The sequence below is a fragment of the Passer domesticus genome, chromosome 2 (assembly GCF_036417665.1).
Source record: "Passer domesticus isolate bPasDom1 chromosome 2, bPasDom1.hap1, whole genome shotgun sequence".
NCBI classification, from domain to species: domain Eukaryota; kingdom Metazoa; phylum Chordata; class Aves; order Passeriformes; family Passeridae; genus Passer; species Passer domesticus.
In genome coordinates this window covers 115,988,329-116,015,428 of record NC_087475.1, presented here as the reverse complement: position 1 = coordinate 116,015,428, position 27,100 = coordinate 115,988,329, and the positions used below count along the sequence as shown (strand labels likewise).

The window sequence follows — 27,100 nt, the reverse complement described above, 5'->3', positions numbered from 1 at the left end:
AAGATTTGTAACAAGTTGGCTTTGTATTTTCATATTCAGCCTCTTGATTTAAGTTTTTGAAATCTGTCTAAATTCTTGGAAAGATTATGAGTTAGGATGAGAAATTATTTCTTTAAAATAGAGGAAATAAACGTTTAAAAGTATGGATGTCTGCAGGGTGTTTGGTTTGGTTTTTTTTGTTGCTTAGCCTCTGAGTTTTAGAGTTTGGGTTTCTCCATTAAAAAAGTCATGGTGCAATAGACTGGATGTTTTATGAACATATCAAAATCTTAAGCACTGGCAGCAATTCCATTTATTGAGCAAAACATAAAGATGTATTCAATTGTCAACTGCCATAGTTCTCAGAGAGCTGAGAAATAGGAGTAATATATAATTAATCTTTTGTGCTGCAGTTTAAAATAGGCTATGCAATTTAATTTTTATTTTGTTTATTTCCCTTTTCTCTTATTTTTTTTCTTTAAAGTGTAAATTTGTACATTGCCTAAATTAATGTAAAGCCTGTTTACAAGACGGGTCTTATCAGCTGGAGGGGTTATTGGTATTTTATTATTGTGGGACTTAAAACCTCCAAAATGCTTTATCATTCTGTTTCAGTAAATCAAAGCAAGTTATTTCTGGAAACACCCCTTTGTGCAGCAAAGGAAGAAAGCATCTTTCTGCTTCTACCCCTGTATTTTCCATCCTGATCTTCTGGCAGGTGAGATTTGCTCTCCAAGGCACCTCTCAGTGCTAACTCAGCTGGACAGAAGGCTGCAGTGCTATGTCAAACCTTCCCTTCCCCCTGGTATTTCTAGCCCTTGCTGGCTGAAAAATTGAGGAAGCTGAAGCAGGATGACCATGCCAAGAGATTGGGAGCTTTTGCCTGTACAGCTAAATCTGATTGCCAGCAAACCCCTATGAAATAAGCAAAGGCAGAGACTGAACAGCTCTTCTACATAGTGTGTGACAGCTATGCAGAGAGCTGTGCTTGAAGTAAAAGGACTTTCTGGGAGTTAAATGGCACAGTGGAGGAGACGAACACTTCTCACCTAATTGTATCCCCTACATACTTGGAGATAAATCCTACAGACTGCAGCTGAAAACTCCTTTTCAGAATTTAGCATCTCCATGTTGGGAACAGGATTAAATCCAAGTGTAAACACATTAGATTTGCTCTTTAATTATTTTACAGTTTTGCAACAAATTTATGGGGGATGGGTAAATTTGAGTTTGATACCCACTATGGTAAAGCAAAGAGATCCCTCAGAAGATATACAATTAAGAATAATATCTAAGCCAAGAGTATCTGGAATGTATTAATAAATATATTGATATTCTATCCCATCTCCATTGCCTGGCCTGTTAACCTGTCACCCCATATTTTTATTGATTTTATAGGAAAGAGAATTGTTTCTGTAATAAAGGGTAACAGTATAAGTTGTTGCTGTACAGAATTACCAGAAAACAGGTGAGTAGCAACCTGGTTGGATCTCTCAGCAGTAGACCAGCCAAAGCTGCCTGGAAAAGGTCAGAAGAGCACCCTGAGTTACACAAAAGCTGGGACTAAGAACAGCACCGGATTGTGACTTGGGGGTGAAAAGCTACTGTGGGCAGAGGAGGCTGTGAATGAGTGGGAAGTTTACATCCTGGAGCAAAATCAGCCAGGAGACTATTCACAGGAGATGTTCTCTCTGCAGAGCAGGATGAAGATCTGATGCTGGGAAACATCTAGAAGCATGAGTGTGTGGGAGTACAACTGTGTATCAGGACAGAGGAAGTGAACAGGAAGCCAATACAGACTAGGGATAAAAAAGGGATCAAATTTTAAGGTACTGAGCACATAGAGAGATCTTTCCAGTTGCAGTGGTTGTATACTCTTGGTGTTTCTTTGTGCCTATACAAGGCAGTCTCCTACCAGAAATGCCATTCAAGAGGCTAAGAGAAGGCAGGAATAGCACAACTGGGGTGAAGAGGGAGGGGGAGACCAGGTACACTTAATGCTCCTCGACTTCCATTTCTCTTCAGCTGGATGCAAGGGCAGTAGGATGTGCCTGAATGCAGGTCCATGGAGATGACAATGACAAAGCTAAATTGATCATACAGGCAAATACCAGGGTATTTATGAGAACTATCTTATACACAGATCTTACAGTGATTTAATTATTGCTCCAGCTTTAGGGACCAGTTGCTCAGAAGGGAACACTGCTGCTGCAGAATGAGTAATTTCTCTAACAGACTATCATTTGTCCTTTTAATGTTGTCTGAGAAGCTCATCTTTAGTCAACATTTGAGTAGGAAAACAGCTGTGATAACTGTGGGGTTTATATTGGCAAGCAGTCACTTCTTAATGCTGATGGGGGTAGAGGTTAAAATTGAAACATCTATCCTAATTCCAACCATCTATTAGGGGACAGAATTTATTGCTCCTATATACTGTGAAATTTGGCTTGGCAGATATCACCAAAAAAAAATCAAGAAGTGCTGTAAAGATGTGCCAACTCTCCTATAAGGAGAGTAGTATCATTTGTGGAGAAAAAAAGAAACCATACCAGAAGTATAGTAAAAATGATGGAAAAGTTACTTAAGCTGACAATTATAAAATAGCTCCCTTCTACCTGGAACTGTCCATACCAGAAATGGCATACCAGGAAAAAAATCCCCAGAAAATTATACTTTAGTAGAAAGGATCAAAAAAAAAATGGCAAAGGAAGAGTTGTTTTCCTATGTGTTTCTCATGTCTCTGCTATGAAAAAACAAAACCATTTAATTTTCATAATTGCTTATGCAGAGCAGAGAGAGGAGCACTTTTAGGAAGAAGAAGAAGCATCCTACATTCCCAGAGTACCAGTGGGGTACATGCTGATGACATCTAAGGAGGAGGAGATGTCCAGAATCTGCTCCATGCTTCTCTTCCCCAAAAGTGGGTCTGCTCCTGTAAAAGCCTGACAAGAACAAAAAGCCTCAAGTTGGGAACAAGTCATCAGAGCCATCTCAGCACTCACTCCCACAAAACCCTATTGTCCTCTTTAAATCATTGTACACCTTTTTATCCACAGGATCCTAAAGGCAAGTCAGGCAGGAACACTGAAACTAAAGCAATCTTTCTCATCACTAATTTTATCTCCATTTCTGAGTGTCACCATTTATATAATTTTTTAAAAAATTTATTTTGGTGAATGTTTCACAGCCTTTAAAAAACTTTAATTCTACTCATATGAGCAAAGGTGCTCCTATTAGTCTCGGGTTTGTTTAGATGGGACAATTGAGACTGAGGAGGAAATTGACTGTTAATTTTAGTTTTCAGTATGATATACATAACCTGACTTTTCAGGAAACTTGGCATTGTGAAGCCCTTTGTGTATAGGTCTGTATAACATCCTGAGGTAGGCCCAGGGTTAGAAATGTAGTTGCACACTGCTGTCAGCATGACATGGTCCATTAACATTTAAGACCTGTATCCCACTAATTTCTCTGTATGTTGATATTAAAATTATTTATCCCACCAACTACAGTTGCAAAAGTGAGTGATCAGCATTTTGCAAAGGTTATATCCACACTGCAAGCTGACCAGCTGGAAAATGAGAAGGTCTCAACTGGTCAAGGCTTGTAAAAATACTCCTTGGAGTAATGCACTGAACATCATGCAGAAACACTTAGGACGGATATTGTTCATTCCCTTCCTGAAGTCTGCTCTGTTTATTACACTCCTTTCAACAGATGCAGAAAGATTGTCCAGTATTTTGCAGACATAACGGCATATAACTTTGTTACTCAGGAGATCTATTCTGCACAATTTAAAGGGGAAACTACCTATGGAAAGAGGTTCTGTCTGAGCTATGGAAACATATGGACAATGAGTGGATTAAGATTGCATGAGCAAACTTAATTGTAGCATTCTCTCACCTGCATCCTTGATTCTCCAGCTGCTTTCAAACCTTGGCTGAGATAATTTCTTTTTTTGTTTTTCCTTTAATCCTTTCATTCCCTTGGGGTACTCAGTAAGAGACGACCATGCTGACACCAACCATGTTTTTCTATAAGCTTATTTATGATCAGCAGCAAGTGGCCTCAATCCCACCAATACCCCCCTGCTCCATGACACACCAGTAAAATGGTGTGCTGGTGTGGGCTCTGCCAGGTGCTGGATCATGGATGAGGGCACCTTGTCTGTCACAGCCATCATTTCTCTCTTCTTTTAATACTCACACATCCCACATGTCAACTAGCTGGGAAAAGGTTGGTGCCCAGTCACTTTGCTCACATTCTATGTGGAATTTTTGCTGGTGTGGGAAGTCCTGCCCTTTTGAGAACAGCAAACAGCAGTGGCCTTTAAAATGCAAAAGATTTTCTTGCGTGTAATGACCTGCCTCTGAGACAGGGCAGCTGAACTTCCTGTTAATTAATCCCTTGAGCTGATTAGAGTGAAACAACATGAACTGACCGGTGTCAATGAGGCAGGTTTGTTCTAAAACAATTTAATTGAAATGGAAAAGAGGTAGTGGCTGTTTTGGTTCTTTTCTGGAAAAGTATGAGAATACCATGAAGAAAATAAGCAAGTTTAAAAAAAAAAAGAAGGAAAGGACAGAGATAGATGATAGATAGATAGATAGATAGATAGATAGATAGATAGTGGAGGCGAAGGATATCATCAATCATGGGTGAAGAGACAAGACTTGATCACTGCAATTTTGATGTCTATGGTTGGACTAATGGTCACAGTTTTGATTTGTTGGGGGTGGAGGCCCATGAAAAGAAGAGTTCATCTGGCTGTATATATTAAAATTATTGTAGGAACATCTAGATGCCTCCTCAGGAAGGAGATTCTTTGGGTCTTGTACAACATTAGATGTTGTACAAGATTAGAACATGTACAAGAGGATGCATGTGCAGTCATCTGGTGGAGTTCCCAAAAATTTGGGGGGTGCTTTGGGGTCCTTGGTGGTCCACAGTCCCCTCTAGAGATATGACTGCCATTGGGCCCTGCTTCTCAGCAGCTGTGGCTCATGGGAAAAGGGGGAATCTGGCCTCAAAAAAGCATTGCCCCATCTGTGTAGGATTTGCTTCTTATCAGACATTCCCCTTGATTGATTTGAAACAACTTCTTTAAGACATCATTTTCCTGATTGTTCTCGATGCAATCAAACCCAGGGAAACTTGGGTAATGGTAAGGATGACACACTTATGAAACTATTTTCCTAGAATCCAGGGCAGGGCATAAACTAGCCTATAGCAGAGAAGCTTTTCTTCCCACCCTCTCACAGGCCCAAGTATCTGTCATACTGACCAGAAAATTCAGAGGGACAACAACAATGACAACAAAACCTGGGACATGCTAAAAAAATGCACACATAAAACAATGATTTTGTGAAGAATAATAGTATATGCTCTATACAATGAATTGCTAGAGATCTCAGCTGCAGATTTCATTTTGTGAAGGGACACGTGCCTCTTAAAATATGTCCTTGTTAGAAGGAGAGAGTTGGACACCAAAGTTTCAGCAGAGAAAAAGACATTTATCACAGAAACTCACCTGACAGAGAGGAGAAGAGCAATATTTGCAGATGAATTTGATCAGATGGAGGAGTGACTAATACTCGGAGTTCTTTGGATTGAAAATAAGCCGGCATTGGTAAATTGTTTGAAACTATTCTAATTTTTAACTGGAGTTCACTGGTAACTTTTTAAAATAGATGCAAGTAAGTAGCTTGTAAAGACATGCTGTTACATTTTGGTCAGATTCTGTAGCTTCAGTTAAATTCATTTAGCTTCAGCTAAATTCAGTACAGGAAGGAAAAGGTGCTCATTCCGTAAAGAAACTATGAAGGCTTGACCAACCACTAAACAAAATCTTTAAATGCAGATTTGTGGTTTTATTTTTGGGTTTTGGCTCCTGTTGTTAAAGAAAGCAATGATAACAACAAGCTGTAATGGGTGAAACAAAATCCAGGATCATTAGAAATGTTCAGAAGCTTTCATGCTAATGTAAAAAATCCCTCAAAACCTGAACAGGACTGTTTTTATTCATAAATCACAGCTGATCTCACCCTGTGAAAATGTTACAAATCTTGCATATGGAGAAGCATCATGGCCTGAGAATTTCCAGATGTTTTCCTGGTCTTCATCAGTTATTTCCAAAATCCAGAAATGACATGTTTACCGGGTTGCAAAACTCTGTTTGTCTGTACTGTGCACATCTCTAGCACTAACCAACACAATACCAGCAGACATTAGACAAAATTGCAATAGGGCCAAGAGATCACAGGTTTCTGGGGAATTTCAGCATTTCTCTTCTGAAGCAGATGACTGGCAGGTGATTTCAGGCCCCTGCTCTGTCTATGTCAAGAGAAGAAGCATAGACACTTGTGGTGCTCCACAGATTTGAGCTCTTCACAACTCACACAGCCCTTGGATTTATTACCTCTTGCTATCAGTGGAGCAATTCCTATTGAATTCCCACTGGGTTGAGTCCCAGTGGCCATTAACTTTAGGAGAAACTTTCTTGGGCTTGCTTTTATCTTCCTTGTCACTGGCACTGACTGTATTTGGGGTTGGTTTCTGAATGAGTGCAAGGAATTGGCACCTGTCAAGATCTGTGAGGAACTTTTCCTGCAGCTTTGAAAAGGCCAGGAGGAGTGGAGGACAGCAGCTGTGTCAGAGCAGGGAGCACCACTGAAATGTGGCTGATTTGTGTGTTGCTAGAACTGGAAGAATTTTTAGGAATAGGAATTGTATTGCAGCATTTTCCTAACACTCTAGTGGGAAAAGGGAACGGGATTACAACCAGGAAAGAAACTCTGAGCAAAACTGTTGTGATGCAGTGGTGTCTTTAACAAACAGGGCAATTAGTGATTATAGGCAATATTCAGCCAAAAGGTGTGTTTTCAGCTCAGTGGCCCCTAGAAAGAGGCACTGGAACTGACTCAGGAGAATCACTACTTGTGGGACTTTGAGAGGACACAGGTCAGCCTAAATTTTCCCTACTCTGCATTTGAGGTTTGGTAATAGGTTTTGGTAGGGTTAGAGGCTAGCAACAGATTGTGCTGTTTCTGGTGTAATGTTTTTTCTAACTGAGCACAGAGGAAAGTTCAGTAAAAAAAAATCTAGCTAAAAGGAAATGATGAACTATAACAAAATATAAGTTATTGTTGCATTGACTATAAAAAGTGAGGAAGGTGGAGATTTCTCTGCACTAGAATCATATTACCAAGGCAGTAAAATGTGAAATTAGAAACAGAACAGATAAGAGTTGAAGAGGCTATTAAAAGATTACAGAGTCTAGAAACTGATAGAGTAGAACAATGGCTACTCAACCTATATTTCACACTCCTAAAGCAAACTAGAAAAACATGCAAGAAACCTTTCATGGATGTACTCAGTATTAGACCAGTCAATGAAATAAAATACCCCAAAAATATTAATCTGAGAAAATCCACTTTGCACTCCAGGAACAAAAGTTCTAAATATAGTCTTTAGGCTATGAATGAGAGAATTTTGGAGACTTCAAGAAAACAAGTGTGTACTCAGAGTGTCCAGTGAACACAGGCAGTCATTAGTCATTCATATATGTATGTACACACGTTCCTATCCATGCATAAATGGGTACTATTTTTGCAGCATTCAAAAAATATTAATTTGTACAAAGGCTTTATTAGAAAAAAATCTTTCCTTCCATTTTATTATGTACCCAGCAATACAGAACATTTTTTCTTAAACTGCAGGTTATAGGGTCAAATATTGCATAAAATAATAGCAGAAAAGGAAGAAAAAAGATTGTAACCCTCTTGGCTATAAGTGAAAAGTTCAAAGCATGAAAAGAATGCAGAATAAAAGCTCAGAATGTCAGAATGATCCTCCTTAAATGCAAATATCTCATCACTTCAGTTCTAATATGATTATTTTTGCAGGGTTTGCCCTACTTTTTTTCACTTTAGGATTAGTTATAGTGCAATGTGTTCACCCTTAGAGCCATTTTGATGACATAAAATGCAAATGAGATTAAAACACTTTTGTGTTTGCCTCTCTGTGACCCACTGAGGTCTCAACAGAGAGGCGACTGTTTCAATTCTGCTCTAGACACTTGTTGGGTTTACAGATTCTTTTTTGTCCTGAAGAGCAGGGAATGGGAAAAGGATGACACTCAAGCCAGAGCAGGTTGAGCCATCTTTCCACGTGGGGGACTTTGGGAAACATCAGTGTCTCCAGGCACAGTATGTGTTCTCATACTGGCTATAACAACAGACAATCTATGCCTACCACACCCAGCATATTCTCATTAGGTACCAACAAAAATGTCATCACTAAAATAAAATTATTGTATTTTTCCCTTCTAGGTTATGACATTTATTTGTGAATGGATTCAAGGAAGGATTGTGAGATATACCTGAAGATAAGAACATTTGGGGCACCAGCGTTGTGGGCTATGCCCAAGGTCATGAGTTCTCTTTGTGAGCTGTAAAACCTTACCACAGAATCAGAGAATCACAGAATATCCTCAGTCAAAAGGCAACCCACAAGGACCTTTGAAATCCAGATCTTGGCCCTGCACAGAACAACCCCAAGAATCACACCATGTCTGGAACTTGTGAGAGTATTTTTTAAAACAGAGACAATTTTGTTTATGCTTATTAAAAACATAGCCCAGTCTGAGATCCCAGTTTTCAGAATGAACAAACCCTCTACTACCATAAATTAATGACACATATTTATAATCAATTCTCTCTGATGTATTGACTAGGACTAGCCTGCTGAGTTATCTTGCTATACCAGAATTATCATGAAATGCGATAGTGTATCTCTTGTGGAAATGGTCCACAGTTCATGGGTTTTTTGTGCAATGCAAAAAAATACCTACTAGGATTGGAAAATTTCAAAACAATTCTACAGTAGTACTAAAACATTAGTTATAAAATATAGCAAAAAACAAGGAATAAATAAAGACTTAAAGAAGAGAAGGAAATCTTGAAACCAATGGAAATATGAAGGATTCCTGCAAATATGAAATCTGCTTAACTGCATATTTCATTTGAAATGCCATTAAGGTGAAATGCACACTACTTACAGAAAGCCCTGTTACTTTCCTTGCTACTGCACTGGGGAGGGGCAAGGAGTGGGCTGAGAGAGCTCTTAAACAGAGTATCTTAATGGATCAGGGTCTAATTGCTAAGCCCCTGGGCTAAGCCATCGTTTTTGAAGCTGACACCTCCAGATGCTGAATAAGCAAAGCTTTCCAGCAGGCACAAAGCCTGGAAAAGGATATTTAAAAACCGTATGAAGTTTCTATGAGACATCCTTCAGGGAATAGGGAGATCAGGGATCTTGATTCCCATCCCCAAAGAGTCTGTCCATTACAGGCTGTATCAGTCACATTTCTCAGATGGTGCAAATCATCAGACTACCCTCCCTGTCTCTGTGGTGAACCATTGCTTAAGTACCAGGCATTTACTTTCTGTCCAAGGGTGTACTTCATCCTTAAACCTATCTCCTTAACAGGCTTGTTATTCAACAAAAACAGCTTAGAGCTTCCTTTGCTGTAATGCATATTTTTATTAAAAGTATGTAGATCGATTGCATGCTAAAGAGAGGGCAAGGCTTTGACTGGTCCTTATGGTCCGTTGTGTCTGGAGTTCATGGAAGAGAATGGATATGCCCTGGTTTGTTGGAGTAGGTGTAGAGCTGTGATATTTTATTACTTCTAGTAAACCCCCCCTGGCAAAGCAATGTGGCTTTGGAGATCACATCCCAGCTCATTCCATTGCCAGTTCTACAGGACAAGGGCACTGGGCATGTGCTGGACACAGCTCACTTGATTTGGTAAAATCAGCTGGAGTTTGGTAAAATCCTAATCACAGCCCATCCCTCATGCATGGTTGATGTTATTTTCCACATCTTCCTTCTCCCACTCCCCCAGCCTCCCCTCTCTGCCTGCTGAGCTCTGCACAGGCCTTACAGAGAGAATGCAAAGCTGAGAGAGGGGAACTTGCCTGAATTACACAGAGCTTGTTGCACATATGTGCACATATATGAGCACGTGCATTTCCAGATATGAACTTGAAAATCACAGAATCACAGAAGTATTTGGATTGGAAGGGACCTTAATTTTTTTTTTTAAAGTAAAAAGCAACACCACCTCTCCATGACTATCAACTATCAACATTTGAATGCAATAGATACACTAGATAGCAGATCTAGACAAGACACTACTTGTGTAGAGGTTCCACCTCTCCAAATGTGCTATGTTGCTTGGGTTTTTGTTCCAAATTAATTTTATTAGATTTTACAGCCTTATCGGAATGGCAATCAAATAATTAAGCCAGATGTTACTGTTCCTCCAGTGTATTCTTATGTAAATAATTTATTCATTGAGAATTAATTTTCAGTATCAACTCTTGGGCATCATCGACATTACTTATTAAAAATGCAAATATTAATTATAGTAAGTTATTCTGTACTGTTAAAATATTGAGGCATTTTTTTCTATGAAAACACTACAGCACTAAACACTGTATGGATTTTGTAACACTAAATATAAAAGACAAAAAATGAGCCAGCTTTGTTTTTCCATAGTTAAATTAAAACCTCTCAGTAAATGTTGAAATGTAAGCCAAATTTTCTGTCAGTTTAATACACTGCCTGTACAAGTGCTTTAATTTGGGATAAATCCTGCACTGTTATAGAGCACTACCAAAAAAGGAATCAGTAAGAGCACAGGAAGGAACTAGAACAGTTTCTCTAAAACAGTGATCAGACAGGAATGAGGAGAAAGAGCTTTAAGCCACTGGCAGAGGTATCAAAAGTAATAATTTCTTACTTTAATCTTAGAAAAAAACAACAACACTTCAACATCTTATCAACCTCCCTGGGTATTTTCAAAACACATTGGATTTATCCAGAGTGTCTTAACTGCTCTTCTCATGCTTTCCCTTCTCTTTTGCTATATAAACCAAAATAAAATACTCTTCCAGGAAGAAGGCAAGCCTCCTGCCAGCACTGACACACTCATCTATTTAAAATTTTGACATGCTCAATGTAAGTGGGCTCCATATATTACAAAGTTATCTGACATCATTCCTTCAAAGGTCTGTTAAGGTGATCTAGCTCAAAATAATTATGCATTTTCAGTATATGCTGATTCTAACTGTGCCAAACATCACAATCAAATACAGAACCATAACAGACTTAAATACAGCATTAAACCCAATTCCCAGAAAGGGGGATCCAGAAGTTCTTTTGTTCTTTCAGTCTCAATAAATATGTTTTTCCTGTTGATGGTCATTGTTAGGTGCTTTGTAAAAATCCCATCTGCTTCTACAGAGGAAAACACCCACTCAAAATGGTTTATGTAGTAATACAGCCTCATTTTATGGAAAAGGCTGTCAGTTATTGTATGATGTTTGGGTTCAGAAGACCCATATTTGAGATGTTCAAATGAGAAACTTCCAACTATAGCAAAAATCTGTGTTCTTTGTGAATACCAGATGCCATAGACTAAAACAATGCTGTGGGCTCATTGGTGTAATGATTTTTTGGGCACCTGAGCTTCAAGGGCCTGTTCTTTGCTCTCACACTGGTGTGCTTGGTGGGCTTAAAGAGATCACTTCAACCACAGAGAGAATGTGTGTGTCTATGATATACCTTTATTTTTACAGCTGTATTTTGAAGTTCCTGTGACTGCTGCCTTTGTAAAGCATTTTGACATCTAATGGTACAGAAAGAGGTGACTTAGGTTCCCAAGTTCCTAGTGCTGTTCTGTGCCTTCAAAATGCTGTGGGCTGAAGATTCCAGTGTGGAGCACAGAAGCAGCAGAGGAAGCTTCTGGGTGAGAATGCAAGAACGCAGTCCACAGCAGTTGCTTTCAATAACAGAATTACAGACACAAGCACAGAGAGTTTATCTTGTTCCTGTTGCCATCCACACAGCAGCATGTGGAAAGAATACTTGTGTTTTTATCTGCAGATAATGCCTTGACCATTTGCTCCAGCCTTTCATTGGAAGCACTATACATCAGGGACTTATCTCCAGCCCTGTTTTGTCTTAAGAAGCATTAAGGGGAGGTGATGAGGAGCAGAGAGGTTTCTGATGGGCCACTAGGGAGAGGAGTTACTGAGTGAAAATGTCAAGGTAAAAATTCTTGGCACCGTAATCAAGACAGGCTCCCAGGACCTTTTAAAATATGTCTTTACATCTACTTACAGTCTGGCTGAAACCAGATTTACAGTCTATTTTTGCAGCTGCCAGTCTCCACTTAGAAAAGCTTTAGAGTTGGATATGGATAGTGCACTTCAAAAGCTAGACAGAAACCTTTGAAGTGCACACAGGCTGATGTGAAGGGCTGCTCGAAAGCATAGGTTTCCTCTGACAGCAGAGGTATTTAGAAATGTTAGGATCCCAAAGGTGCTCAGGATTTCATCTGTCTAGGTGGACAAAGCACTAGATTTTACATCTAAGTGTATTTATGTATTTAGAAAGCCCATTTTCCATGTTTACCTTGTTTCTGTGTGGGCATAGGTGAAGGAAAGAAGACACCTATTTACAATTTGATGTTTTTCCATTTAAGAATTTGTTAACAATATCTTTGTAGTTATGGCAACACTTTTGGAAAAAATCTGCAAGGGCCAACTCCTGAATCAGCATAACCCAGTTCTGGTTAACAAAACACATATTTTAACATTCAGAATTTGAAAATGTACAAAATCTGGCATTTAATTTTCTTCTTTTGAATAACTTTTTAGAAAGTTTATAGTATTTATCAAAGCACACACGCTGAACAGGTTTCAATGGAGTAGGTTATTGTGTGAAATATTTAGGTTTAATAAGAACACTGAAAAGGATGAAAATATCTTCTTCAAACTAACCATTGACAAACCCCACATCTTGTATTTATAGAGGGGCTTTTTCTTCACTTAGGACAAATAACTATCACAAAAATAAATTCAGGTGCAAGCAAATCCTCTTGCCTATAACAAATAATGGTAAAACTTTATTTCAGGAGTATTTATCTAGAGACATATGAAGGCAGCCCCTGGAGACTGCTGGCAATACTCTACTGTTGATACTGCAGAAGAGTTCTGTACTGCTTGCTATTGTATTTTTACTAAAAATGAGAATTTGAAATAAAAAGTCAAAATATACAATAACAGCATTTAAAAATTACATCTTTAGTAACATTTTTCTTTTTTTTTTTTTTTTGCAAGAGTTCTAGCAACACATTTAATACACAAGTTTGAGAAAAAAAAAGACAAAAAAAGTGTTTTTACTGGAGGCCTGCAGAAGGTTTGTTGCAAAAAGATGACATTTAAACAAATAATCTTTGAAACAATTTTTGCCACCTTAGCTACAGTAGTGTAATTTATGAGACGATTTACTAAATCTGCTGAAGTACACACAAGTGCCTGTTTAAACTTTGTTTTGATGCAAGGCTGCTGTTAATTGTCGTATTGACCTATAGCTACTTTGTAACATATTTTAGTGTGAGAATGTCACTTTTAGTAATAACTGGAAAATAATATTTAAGTGTGCTTATAATACTAGAAAAGAGGTTTTTTATTTTTCTTCCAACGTGTGACATTCAAAAGGAAAAGCATTTTGACCCTTAAAAAAACCTCATGTATTGTTAAGGAGGCCCTACAATACCCTTCTACTGACTTTATTCCCTGATCAAGAGGAAGATAAGCATACACGTAGAAAACGAACAAAATTTAAGTTTATTTGATTTTAGAAAGTAAGAAAATATATTGAGGTTTTTTTTTTTCCTTACTGCCAACTACTTTTTGCTTCCAATATAACAAGATAAGGAAAAAAGAAATGTAAAGAAGCTCACACACATGGAGCAAGATCCATGAAAAGATCCATGAAAAAAGGAGGACAGTTTTGCACCAGTTTGCTGGGTCAAAGCTGGCCTTAAAACTACAGTGGCTGGCAGCTGCTGGTTTTCTGCCCCATTTCAGGAATCTTGGAGCACTTGCTGCAGTGGTTTGTGCTCCTCCTTCCCCTGCCATCAGCACAGGGGCTGGTGGCCAGGGCCACTTTACTCCTGGCTGGTGTCCAGCTGCCAAAGCAGCTGGCCCCTGGAGGCTGCTGGCAATCAGTGAAAATCAAATCAGCCTCTGCTGTGAACTGGTGCTGGAGTGAACTGATGCTGGGAAAGCACAGAGTTGGTGTATTGCTCCTTCTTAGCCAGAAATGTAGATCAGCATTTTCAGATGGCTGCTTTCTGTCTCAAAAGCTGTTTCAGTCTGCTTTAGTGCTTTAGGAATTTCACATTTAGACAAGTACATTTAGTCTTCTTATAATGAAATTGGAGAGATTAAAAACTTGTAAGAGAAATCCGGCAGCTTTGTTCCAGTAAAATTGTTCTGAATCAAAATTTAACCTAAGGACGTACAAAATATTTACATGGCAGGATGAAACACCTTCTGGAACAAGTTTTGTAGGGACAAGCAAAGGAGAATGTAGCTGTGCATACTTGTCTTTTACCAGTGCTGGTCAAGCTTGGTTTCTTTTTCACATGAACAGTAAAAGAATAGATATGGGGTCCCAGTATCAGACCACACAAACAGGATCTTGTCTCATAAAGCCAATTCTGATCTCAGTTTCACTTACCTGGAAAGTTTGTCAGAATCCAGCTGAATGGCAGACCTAATCACAACCTGGTTCATAGGCAGGAATTCCAGACTTGTCTCACTTCTCCCAGGGCACTTGACAGATGAGAGATTCCCTTTTCCTCTGGTGTGTCCTTTTTTCCCCTGCCAGGCTTGAAGGATAGGGAAAGAAAAAAAGAGTGTTTTGTATCAGTCTTCTATCTCTATCCATTCCTATTTTACTGAGCCCTGCTGCTCACTCTGCTTTGTGGCAGCTTTTGTTGGTTCCCTGCCCTATCTCTGTAAATCTAAGTCAACATTTCCAGAGAAAATGCTGCTTAATAACTTCAAAGAGTTATTGCTTCTGTCTTTGTCTGTGCATGGTACAGCAGAGTAAAGAATAAAGAACTGGCACAAAGTGACCCGACCCCCATATTTGTATTGAAGACTGTAAAGAGATGCTTGTCCAAGAAAATGCAGTTTCTTTGGCAAGCATACTGACACCAGGAATACATGTGAATATTAAAATCCCCAGAGGGACAGGGCACTTTCTAAGGAACAGGATTCAGGTGGTGAGGACCTTGTCCTTTGGCTCATGCATGAGCTGGGAGTGCAAGTTCGCCATGAATTGATTTAGTAGTCTGTCAGCAAATATTACTAGAGCAGCATCAGTTTCACTGCATCTCCACAACTTGTTTCACTTTCCATCCTCTGAGCTTCCCAAACATTGCTTCCCTGGCCCTGTCTGCTATGAGATTCATCTTCAGCATCCCCAATTCTTCTTCTCCAGTTAAAGTTTCTCAGTTGAGGTAAGCAGGTATCCCACACATGGTGCTCTATTTTTGAGGATTGGTTGCTGTGATGAAGTCTGCAATGTGAAACAGTAATTTCTTTATAACTGGTGAAGTTGAGAGGGAATTGCAGGTACTTTCCCCTGATTGCATTCCTCTAGAAACAGCGTGTCTTTGTGAGGTGGGTTAGACTTCTCTAGAAAGGCAAACAAAAAGGCCTTATAACCAAGGTGCCACTCACAGAAGAACTTACACAGGCCACTGGATCCAAATGGGGAGTTCTAGTTAGGGTAATCACAAAGCAGTCCTGTGCATGTTGTCTGGGCAGACCCAGTGCCTGCATATCCTGACTTCTGCTGTCACCCAGTGACTGAGAGGGGACCTCATCAGTGTCTGTCAGTGTCTGCAGGGAGGGGTCAGATCAGGGACCAGGCTCTGCTCAGTGGTGCCCAGCAATGGGACAAGGGGCAATGGGCAGGAATGGATGCACAGGAAGCACCACCTGAACATGAGGAAGAAATTCTTCACTGTGAAGTGACTAAACAATGGAACAGATCACTCAGAGAGGCTGTGGAGTGTCCCTCACTGGAGATACTCCAGAACCATCTGGATGGAATCCTGTCCCATGTGCTCTGGGATGACCCTGCTTCAGCAGAGGGATGGGACCCAGATGAGCCTCTGTGGTTCCTTCCAACCTGACCCATTCAGGGATTCTGTGACCATCATAGCAGGTGACTGTGGCATCTTTGGTTTGATGCTCCACCCTATGTTGTTTTTGAAAACAATAAAGGGCCCAGTTCTGTCCTCTAAAAACTCCCATTACACCTTTGATGACTCAGTGACCTTCCACAAGGTTTCCCCAGTTTCTTCTTCATCCAGCAGTAACCAAATTCCCCAATGTATTCTATTCATCCACCATCCCTCAATGCTGTCCATGCTGCCCTGGCAACCAGTGCCACCTTCTCTGATCTGGGCCACAGGGCTCTCATTTTGACCATTTGCTGCTGGTTTGGAAGTTGACCTTTGTGCAAGCATGGATGACAGCTTTGCCATTTGCAGCTTGTTTTATACATACTGGCATGGTGTCCCTCATTGCAATGAAGCAAATGTCATTGTCACAGAATTCAACAGGGTTTTTTTCCCTTTGAGAAACTGCTGTTCTTGTTAACATGATTTTAACTACTGGAATTAAAACACTAGAAGCAGAAACAGGGCCTTGTTAGTTCTGCAGATATGGGGAAATTCTCCCTGTCTCAGCATTATCACAGGCCAAAGAGAAGAACAGTATTTGGATGGGATTCCTAATCAGTTACCTGCTCAGTCCAGTAGCTTTAATACATTTCTACTTCTCAACATCACATTTACCTTATTCACAGATGTATTACATTGAGAATCTTCCAACAGTTAAATTTGAGACAGGAGAAAAAGAGAAAGAGAGAGAACCCTCAGCCTCATCTTACCCCTGCCCAGAAAATTCAATACAAATATTACATTTGGAGTGCCTTGCCTTGACTGCTGATTGATTGCTAAATTCACTACTGGCATTTCTACCTAAACACATGCAGGGAATACTCTGGCCCTCTATTTTGAAGGCTTACCCAACTGTGCATCCATAAAATTGGAACAGCAGCAGTAATTTGGCTTCCTCTGGCTCTTTCAGTTTCTTTCTGGGTAGACCCCAACTGCCTTTTAGAGAGATTTGCTGCTGCTAATTTGTTTTAACAGACCATCTGTCTCATTTTGTATTCTAGAACATTCTTCCCCTTTACTTATGCTTCCAGCAGAGTGAGAAGTTAGTTGGACTGCTCATGCTGCAGATAGTTACCAGGCTGCTGTTCTCTTGCTGGTGAAGCAGAAAAAATAAAAGGCCAGCCCTTCTGTGCTCCCTTTCCCTGGGCAGGAAATCCTCCACTCCTCTCAGCAGGGGAGGGGCTCCTGGCGCCTTCATGGCTTTGCAAACAATTCTCTTACACTGAAGACTTTGCAAACCCCTCCTGCAAAGACACTCAGGTGTTCAGCTGTTTTCAGCTAAAGTGGGTAGGAAAGCTGCTTATTGTACAAATCTTGTGGATTTTGCATCCCATGTCAAAAAATTGAAACATACAAGACTTGAGAGAAGTGAAAACACGTAAGAACTTACAACTGATATAAGGCTATATATAAGGCAAATTTTGCTGTGAGTTCATCACAGGAATCTGGAAATATTAATAATTCTTGTTTGGTTTCAGATACCTAGGTTGTTGCTGTTTCCCTGAATGGTTTGTACAAGCATTGGAGAGAAGCATTTAAGGAATCCGACTTAGAATAAGCTGAAGTACAGCCTAGAAGTGTGCATTTTCTGTAATTGCACAGTCTAAATCACTAACACTGCTGTAGATATCTTTGCTGCAGTGTTCTCCTTTGACCAGATAAGTCCCCCTTTAAAGGAACTGTTGGAAGAGTTCAGGAATAATCACTTAGGAAGCCATTAGAGTCTGGCAAGAAAAGGAAGGCACACTGATGCTAATGGCAGTGATTAGTGCTCTAATTCATCAGGCAACAGGATTATCCCATCTGTGATATCTACTTGTGAGGCAGAGCTCCATCACCAGGTCACCACTCTCTGACACTGGCCCTGATTTCTGAACTCCAACCTCAGAGAATCATAATGGAATGGTCTGGATTGGAAGGAACCTCAAAGATTGTCTTGTTCCAACCCTTCCGCTGTGGACAGGGACAACTTCCTCTAGACCAGGCTGCTCAGAGCCCCATCCAACCTTGTGCTGAACACTTCCAGGGATAAGGCATCCACAACTCCCCAGGCAACCTGTTGCAGTGCTTCACTACTCTCACACAAAAGATTTTTTTTCTTAACATCTAATCTAAACCTACTCTCAGTCAGTCTGAATCCATTCCCTCCTGTCCTGTCACTATTTGCACTTACTGAGGGAATTCTGAGCCCACCTGGTCTGTCCAGAACCTCATGAGGCTTTGGAAAACCACAATAAACAGGACACAAGACAACTACCAATAAAGGAGGTGTGTGGCAGCAAGGATGAAAATGAGTCCTGCAGAGGAATGTAGAAAACAGCAAATGTCAGGCCTATGTGCATCATACAAATAAAGATGCTAAAACAAGAATTACAGTTTGTTGCTTTGCAAATGTTTGCAAAGACAGTGTAGGATGCATAGACAGCAACTGAGGGATTCTTTGCAGGAGCAAAGTGAGAAAGTGTTTCTTGTGGGCAGTTATCCTGGAGAAAAGGAGGCCCATGGGACACTTTATCCCTCTCTACAACTCCCTGAGAAGAGGGTGTAGCCAAGTTGGGCAGGGCTCTTCTCCCATGCAACAAGTGACAGGAAAAGAAGAATAGGCCTCAGGTTGCACGAGGAGAGGTTCAAGTTGGACATCAGAAGGAATTTCTTCATGGAAAGAGTTGTTAAACTTTGGAACTGTCAGGGAAGTAGGGGAGTTATCACCCCTGGAGGTGTTCAAGACTGGGCTCTTAGTGCTATGATGTAGTTGACAAGGTGGTGATTGGTCAAATTTTGGACTTGATGATCTTGAAGGCTTTTCCAGCCTAAGTGATTTTGTGAGTCTCTGATCATATTAATATTAAAATTTAAAAAAACCTGAAGCATTCACTGATTTATGCTGAGCACAGAAAAAGGCAGACGGTGCCAAAAGTGATGCTTACAAATAATTTATTTTTATTGCAGGGTCGGAAGATAAAACAAACATTGTCTTTCTCTGAAATATAGACAATGGGACAAAATCCTGGAGAGGCATTAAATAAGAACCATTGTGAGAGAAGCTGAACATAACCAGGTTCAAGTGTATCTGTCTGCTTTTTATGATCAGAAGGTGCACTTCTGGAAGAGAAGTTTATACTTTTCAGGAAACAGGTGAATTTTCAAAGGACTAATACCAGACAAAGTATAATCCTACCACAAGTTCATAATTTATGCCTTTATAAATATTTTTCTGCATTCTTTTACTTTTTCTAAGAAAGATGACATCAAAAGAGAATAGTTCCTAATGCTGGTATTAGTCCATATAAGCTCCAAACCCAAGTAACCCTACAACTTAATTTATCCTATATTTCTGCACTCCTTGCAGGGGAAAAAATTACTGGGGATTTAGCTTGTTCCATTTTTGCTGCCTAAATTATTGCCAGGGCTCTGAAATGAGAACACAGGTTGAGGATTTTTTTTCAATCTCTTTAGAAAGCACCTTTTCAAGGAGCTACCATTTGGTCTTTTTTACTTCACTGAGAAACTTAACAACCTGATAACATGGATTGAACATCATGAATACAGAAATAATCTGCTTTCCTGTCTGGAAAATGTAGTGAAAACATAACAACTGGTGGCTTTGAGAATGTGAGTGATACTGAGATCCCAGTTCCAAAACTATCAGACCCATAACTGAATAAATAGGTTTAAATACTGTGTAGTGGAAATTAGATGCCACAGGAGAGAAATGAAGCCAGCAAGTTATTTCTCTGTGATGCAGCTAACCAAAGTACCTTACAAGCACTGATGTGTAAAACTGTTCAGTGTTCAGGGGTTTTAAGTCTTAATAGACAGCTTGAGGGTTTAACTGTGCTGAAGTTCTGTAGCAGAAAGCACGGAATTAAACTGGCTGAAAACAATTCAGAGGGCAGTTTGGAGTCAATGCTTTAACAAAATAGGGTTAACACTGAGGACTGGTGGCTTGTATTTCAGTGGGTGTGAGCAAAACCAAAATGCCACTTGCCCAAGGAAAGGAGGTGGTTTTGGCCTTTGTCCATTTATATAAAAACTGTATAACTTCATCTGTGACTGGCCAGCCTTAGCTGAGGCTTCCCATAAACTGATTAATGCCATGGTCTAGAGGCACCTGGCAGACTTATCATCTACTGAAAACACAGAGATAATTTTTTCTTTGGCTACAAATGGATGCAAATTGAATGCTACACTGGAAGAGTCATTGGGGACTCTTGCAGAGTGAAAAATAGATAAGAGAAACTAAAATAAAAGTGTCTGACAGGATTTTTCATTTCTAAGAGAGGACAGTACTTCATGATGGGCAACAAAGGAACAGATGTGTTTTAATAGGTTGCCTCATGGCTGCAAGACATTCGTCTCTTGTCTGGACACACTAGTGAGGAGCTGGCAGCATTTCTTGTGAAGTTAAGAAAGAAGAATCAAAATCAGCCTTGAATCAAAGTGGCAACAAGAACAGGGACAGAGAGAGGCAGTGAACAGCTCAGCATGGCTGATGGTCTGGTCAGAGCTCCGGGCACTGGCAGCACACACCCCATAAACTGCCTGAACACCACAGGCAGCTTTTTGACAGCATTACATGGAAGGGTGTTCCACTGGAGCGTGACTAACTTTGGGCTTGGAAAAACGGGATAAGACTCCAGAACGCAAGGACTAAGCTTCTCCTATGGAAAATGTGGGCCAGTAACGCTGCAGCTCTTTGGCTTAATGCTGGACTCAGGGTGCAGATCTGAGCTCAGAAAAATCCACACTCCTGTAGCATGGGACAACCTGGGATAGAATAAACCCAGACACATCTGTCCACAGCTGCAGCCACAGGTGACTGCCTGTGATCCTGCTCATGCATAGGTTCCTAGGCCTTTTTTCAATATGGCTAAAATGTAACTAAAATAACAACACCAAAATGCATTTAGAAAACAGCCAAACATAAAAGCAAAACCTTCTCTTAGTAGTAAATGATTATATATTGGTTTGGAATTTAAAGATCATCTGCTTCCAACCCATTACAAAATATTTGTTTTCATAGGTTTTTTATTTTCTTCCAAGTTAAATGTGGCCATGGAGACATAATTGCCAATATAGAGATACGTATTTTATTAAGGTGCTATTAGTTTAAATTTCACCACTTTTTATCAAATTTATAACCACACAGATATAGCTCACATTTTATTTACAGAAACATATTGATTTTGCTGGTTCCTACAAGGCACTTGGAAGAAATGGTGATGGAACAGGAGCTGCTTTTTCTCTCAGATGAATTAGCATGAATTTCATGGACTGTGCAAAATGGATGCATTTACAATACTCAGCATATTCCTGTGGCTTCTCATGCAGCAGCACCCGGGCCACTTAGCACTAGAGACACACTTGCTGGAAATGCTCATGAAGAAGTGAACCATCAAGCACAGGATTTTGGCAGGCTCTCACACAGTCTAACTGAATTAATTCTGCTGGTTATACCCCCTGCAGCATTTACTTGATGAAATGCAAGTGGCCAGAGCTGCTGCATGTATCCCTCCTCCGAAGGCGGCGCTCACTGGAATTGGTGCCCAGGTTGAGCCATTGCCTAGGTCAGCCAGCTCTGCAGAGGTGGGCATTCATTTGCTTAATTGTTCTTCCTCATTTTCTCCAGCCCTGCCCATATTCTGTGCAAAAACTGGCTGAATAATTCTTGTGAAATACCAGCTAAGAATTTTATACCCCTTTTTTTGTTGCTGTTTACCAGATTGTCCAACCAGACTGGTTCACACAAATCAATTGCATTTTTTGCTTGCTCAATTAATGTTAATATTCATGGCCTTTATGATGACTTTGTGTTACTGTCTTGTGATTAATCATTAAAATTGCACTGTAACATTTTGGATGTTTGGCTAACATCTTTCTGAAGAAAATTATAAAAAATGAGATTTTACAATTGAATTACTCAGCTTGAGAGCTGCTAAATATTTTTAAACATTGATCACAAAAAAACTTTTGGCAATTGGACATTTTCAGAAGTTTCTTATATTCTCAGGTTTTTGGAATGAAATTAAAAATACAAGACAGATTTTTTTTCTTCATTGAAAAAAAAAAATAAAAATTAAACCCCCCACTGCTAAAAATTCTGATTCAGAAGGGAAACTCTGATGTTTCATGGAAACTTTGGTGGTTAATTCTGCTGCCTATTCTATGAGATGATTACCTCAAACTGCATCTGTTTTCATACACTGTGAATAGGCCTTGAACATCAGCACAGCAAATGGTAAGACTCCAATATTTGATAAGAAATAAGAGATAGAAGAGGGAGAGCAGCACAAAAAAAGAAAACAGCAATGTTGAGAAAACAAACAGGAACAGTTAAAGCTGAATTTTCCAAAATAAATTCAGTATTTACATTTTAACTGTCAATATTTTATTATTACTTTCAATTTTGAGCAGCCCTGAGAGTGATATTAGTTGCATATTTTGCTTTCACAATCCTGTGGATCCTGGCATTTGGCCAATGAGGTGATTTAATTTTAATAGTACTTATTGATTACAAGTCAGACCTGAGAACAAAGAGAAGATCTAAGTCAGCTTGGATACGTTTAAATTTCTTGAAATAGAGGCTGAGAGAATAATGTGCTGCCACACCTGTGCGTTTTTGTCTTCTGCATGGACAATCTTCTTGCACACCCACAACCGTGTCAGGGTAGCACGGAATTTCTCACCCCACCTGCCTGATGCTCCAATTTGTGTTGGCACCTGGCAGCTGCACAAACACAGTTATGGACACAGAACCATGGAATCACAGAGTCACAGAATGGGCCTGGGTTGGAAGGGACCTTAAAGGTCACTGGGTGGCTGGAGCAGCTGAAAGCAGACATGGACATTCTGTCTGTGCTCCCTTTCCCTGGGCAGGAAATCCTCCACTCCTCTCAGCAGGGATGGGGCCCTTGGCACCTTCATTTACACTGAAGACTTTGCAAACCCCTCCTGTAAAGCCTTAGGACCAGACTGGAAATAGCAAAGGTAAGCAAAAGGGGCCAGGGGCTTTTTCTGCCCCCTCCCCAGTGGTTGGACAGTGTAACTCTTCCTGTTGTCATGCCCAGTTAGCTGGACCACATCAAGAACAATATATTTGCTGCAGATCTCTTAGAATTATAGAATCATAGCATGGTCTGTGTTGGAAGGGACCTTGCAGGTCATCTGGTTCTGTCCTCCTGCCATGGGCAAGGACATGTTCCACTGGACCTGGTTGCTCAGAGCTCCATCCAACCTGGCCTTGAACACTCCCAGGAATGGGGCAGCCACAGCTTCTCTGTAAAACATTTGCCAGGGCCTCACCACCCTCACAGGGAAGATTTTTTTCCCTAATCTCATAAAAAATCTACTCTCCGTCAGTTTGAAGCCATTCTCCATTGTCCTGTCACTCCAGGCCCTTGTAAATAGTCTTTCTCCATCTTTCCTGTGGGCTCCTTTGAGGTCCTGAAAGACCACAATCAGGTCACCATGAAGCTTTCCCTTTTCTAGGCTGAACAATCCCAATTCTCTCAGCCTTTCCTCACAGGAGACATACTCCAGTCCTTTGTGCATCATGGCGGCTTGTAAGTTTAATATAATATTTAAATAATATTTATGACATATAGTTTACTTAATAGTTATTTCAAAAGTTTAATTTATCTTTTCTGTGACACAACAGAGAAGAAAAATTTAATAATCTATTTTTCTAAAATTTTTGTTTATAAAAGAAAGTAGAAAATTGCTTGTATGTCAAAGTGATGCTTTATTCACTATTATCTTTTAAAATTTTCAAATTGCTGGAATTATGTACAGGCCTATTTTGTCTTGATTTTATCAGATCAAGAGGATAAGTGCTTTGGAAGAGATGATAATCTTAAAATGCTTTTGTTTCTTCCAAATATATTTATGTGCATTTGGCTTTTCAAATTGTGCATGAGCAATATTGTTGCTATCTAACCTAAACAAATTTTGTGGAATTAAGAGATAATTTATTAGCATTCTGAGGTGTTAACAATCTCTTTCATATGGCTTTTTAAGGTGCATTTACCACTATTCTGCTGAGCATAACTAAGATTTTCGAGGGTGTGAATTTGGCAAAAAATATTTTAAATCCAAATTTTACTTTATCCTGTTGAACACCTGGAGGTGCTTTCCTTTCCTTTTTCCTCTTCCTCATCTCGGCCACATGATCTTGGCAATACATTTTTGCAAGTCTTTCTCAAGAAATATTCTCAGCCTCAACATGTACGAGCTACATGTAATGGCGTGATGGGAAGCATTGAACTAGAAATTGAGGAGGTAGAGATGAGTATGTTTCCTTAGAATTTACCAAAGGCTAATCTTGGTACTGAAATACCTGTCAAATCAACATTTCTCTGCTGAGCTGTTGATCAGTTTGGCAAAAATACTTCCTTAGTATGCAAATACACTTACAATACTTTGCCTGAGACATTGTTGTACTTTTTTCCATTTGACTGGTGAGGCAAACCCTTCAGATTTAAGTAGGAGAGACCTTTGTGTCTAGTTTGCTATTTCATCTATTTTAATTTCACTGACTTGCAAGTCAACATTTTTGAAGGACTGGTGTTTTGTTTAGTTTTTCAAACCAGATTTGATACTTTGAAAAGCACCATATATGTCTGAACAAAGACATTCCTATAGAGGGTGACATTAAAAAGTCAGTAAATTTAGTTTGTCATGTTTTTTCATAGTGAGCAATTTCATGGCTTTTCTTACTGAAGTTTTTTTGAGAAAGGAAAGGAATATTTTGAAAAATTCTTGATCTTTTGTCTTATGGACTTACAGCCAAGATAGCAGGTGTATAACAAAATGTCCAAGTAAAATGTTAGAAGTGCAACTGGACAACATGATATATGTAATAATATATTTTCTATAATTATAATAATATTGGAAGATAATAATGAATTTCAAATACTAATTTTATTCTCATCCAAAAGCAAAGCTCCTCTGGCAATAAATTAGTAAAAGTTCACTACAGTTAAAAAGTAACCGAGTATTACAGGATTTGCTGCTTTTTTTCTTCTATTCTACTCTCTTACAGTTGGTAAGATAGAGGATTAACAGAAGAAGAAGAAGAAGAAGAGTTTTCCTAAGAAAACTCTTAAACTTTCTCTATCTACTTAAAGTTTCACAATGCTGCATGTTTAAGGAGATTATTTCATATTAGTGCAATAAATATTATTCAGATTTATATTGTAAAAAAATATTTTATGCATGGGGACAAATATCTAATGTTAAAATACTGAAATCTGTTTCTTGTGATGGCAGTGGGGCAGAGAGAAGGAAGGAAAGCTATTGCTTATAATGATTTAAAGTAGAATTCTAGGATTATTTAGATATTCCTTGTCCTGATCTTTGTATTATGATTAAGTTAAGTCTCTCTGAAGTGGTTCTTTGGAAGAATGTTTAAAGTAGAGTTGATTGTCACACAAATTTCCACACGGTGTCTTGCATATGTTTTTTTTTTTCTTTCAAATTCTGTCCAAATTTGCACATGTGGGTGAAATAATTATATCTAAAAAGTAAAGTAGTTCAGTGAGAATAACAAATCAGAACACTTTTTCCCTTGAAATTTAGAGAAATCCCAATTCTTATTCACTTCCTCTATAACCTTTCTTCCAAAACTGATTGGTGTATTTACCTAATTTTATAGATGCATCATTAATGTACTGCTCTTAATTTGTGCTCCTCATCTTCTCTCACATTTTGCACCACAAGTTTGCTTGGGAAAACTATAAAATTGATATCTGGATTGTTTTGAGGTGCTGAGTTAACCCACTCAGAAGAGTCTCATGACCCCATGACTGAGCTTTGTATAGCACAGCATGCCTATCAATCTTAGACTGACAGCTTAATTTGCCGATTTAAGGTCAACACTTTCCTAACCTGAAGAAACCCTCCCCCTTGAAGATTTGTGTTATTTCACTCCATTTATATTTTTCACTCTCAGCCTGTTCTACTTGACATGGACCAGCTTAAGGCCTGTTCAGTCATTATGGAATAATCCCTACTGATAAAAATTGAGACAGTTTTGTCTGGTGAAAGGATTTCTTTGTTTGTTAGGTATTAGGGAAAAAAAAAACCAACTAAAAAAACACAAAAAACCCCAAAAAACCCCCAACCAAAAAAAAAATCATCCCCTTTTTGTAGGTACTGCTCTTTTCTCAACGCTTCACTTTGTTAGAAATTACTGGAGTGCAGACAGGTTTATCTTTTTAAACTTTATTCCTCTCTGGCTATTCCCACACTGTGGCCTGAAAACATTTGTAGCCCCATCTTGCTGGAAGCCAGAGCAGTCAGATGTGATTCCTGATGATCCAGGATGTGAGGCAGAAAGCACACACCTTTCCCTGCCTGCACTCCCCGATGGATTGCTGTATCCCAGGAGAGTGTGTACATATACAACTCTTTTTGCTTTGTGGCCTTGCTTTCAGTTCTTCCTGTTCTCTGACTCGTGACTTGAAGAAGAAGGCACTGGCTAGAAAACAGAGCTCCTCCTCTTCTATAAATCAACTTATAATTTTATCCAAGATAAGAAATTCAAAATACTCTGTCATTCTGCTTTCCACCCAAATACCTGTGATCTCAAGTTGAACTTCAGCATACTTCCAGGGGTCCAAAGGAGCATATATCATACATTTTATTTTCCTCTAAAAAGCTGTGCCAATTCCTCCCAGCTCCCAAGCAGAGCAAGAAACAAAAGGAGCATGAGAAGGTGAAGAGATATCTGAAGAAAACCTCTCTCCTCTGAAGAGCTTCACCTGGGAGCCAGTGGAGCAAAACTGCACCCAGATTTTCCCTGTCAGATCCTGAGCTCAAAGACCTGGGCCCAGGTTTTCAGAGGTATTCAATAACTCTGAAAGTGCTATGAAGGGCCTGGATTTCTACAAAGTGCTGAGTGCTATTCCTCTGAAAATCAATTGCCTCTACAGTGCTTCAAGCCAGGCATATAAAACATAAGAACTCCAAATCACTAGTCGGTCTTAAAAAGTCTTGGCTCTGAAG

General features: G+C 39.5%; 1 long non-coding RNA gene across 1 annotated transcript in view; it reads right to left on the bottom strand.

Annotated features, from left to right (window-relative positions):
* Positions 1 to 22,799, bottom strand: part of LOC135295618 (uncharacterized) — a 39,018-nt gene extending 16,219 nt beyond the window's left edge. The window contains exons 1-2 of the long non-coding RNA XR_010357747.1: positions 22,706 to 22,799; positions 14,578 to 14,728 (exon numbers count right to left, since the gene is read on the bottom strand). This is a non-coding gene — a long non-coding RNA (uncharacterized LOC135295618). The remainder of the gene's footprint in view (positions 1 to 14,577; positions 14,729 to 22,705) is intronic.
* Between the last annotated feature and the right edge of the window lie 4,301 nt (positions 22,800 to 27,100).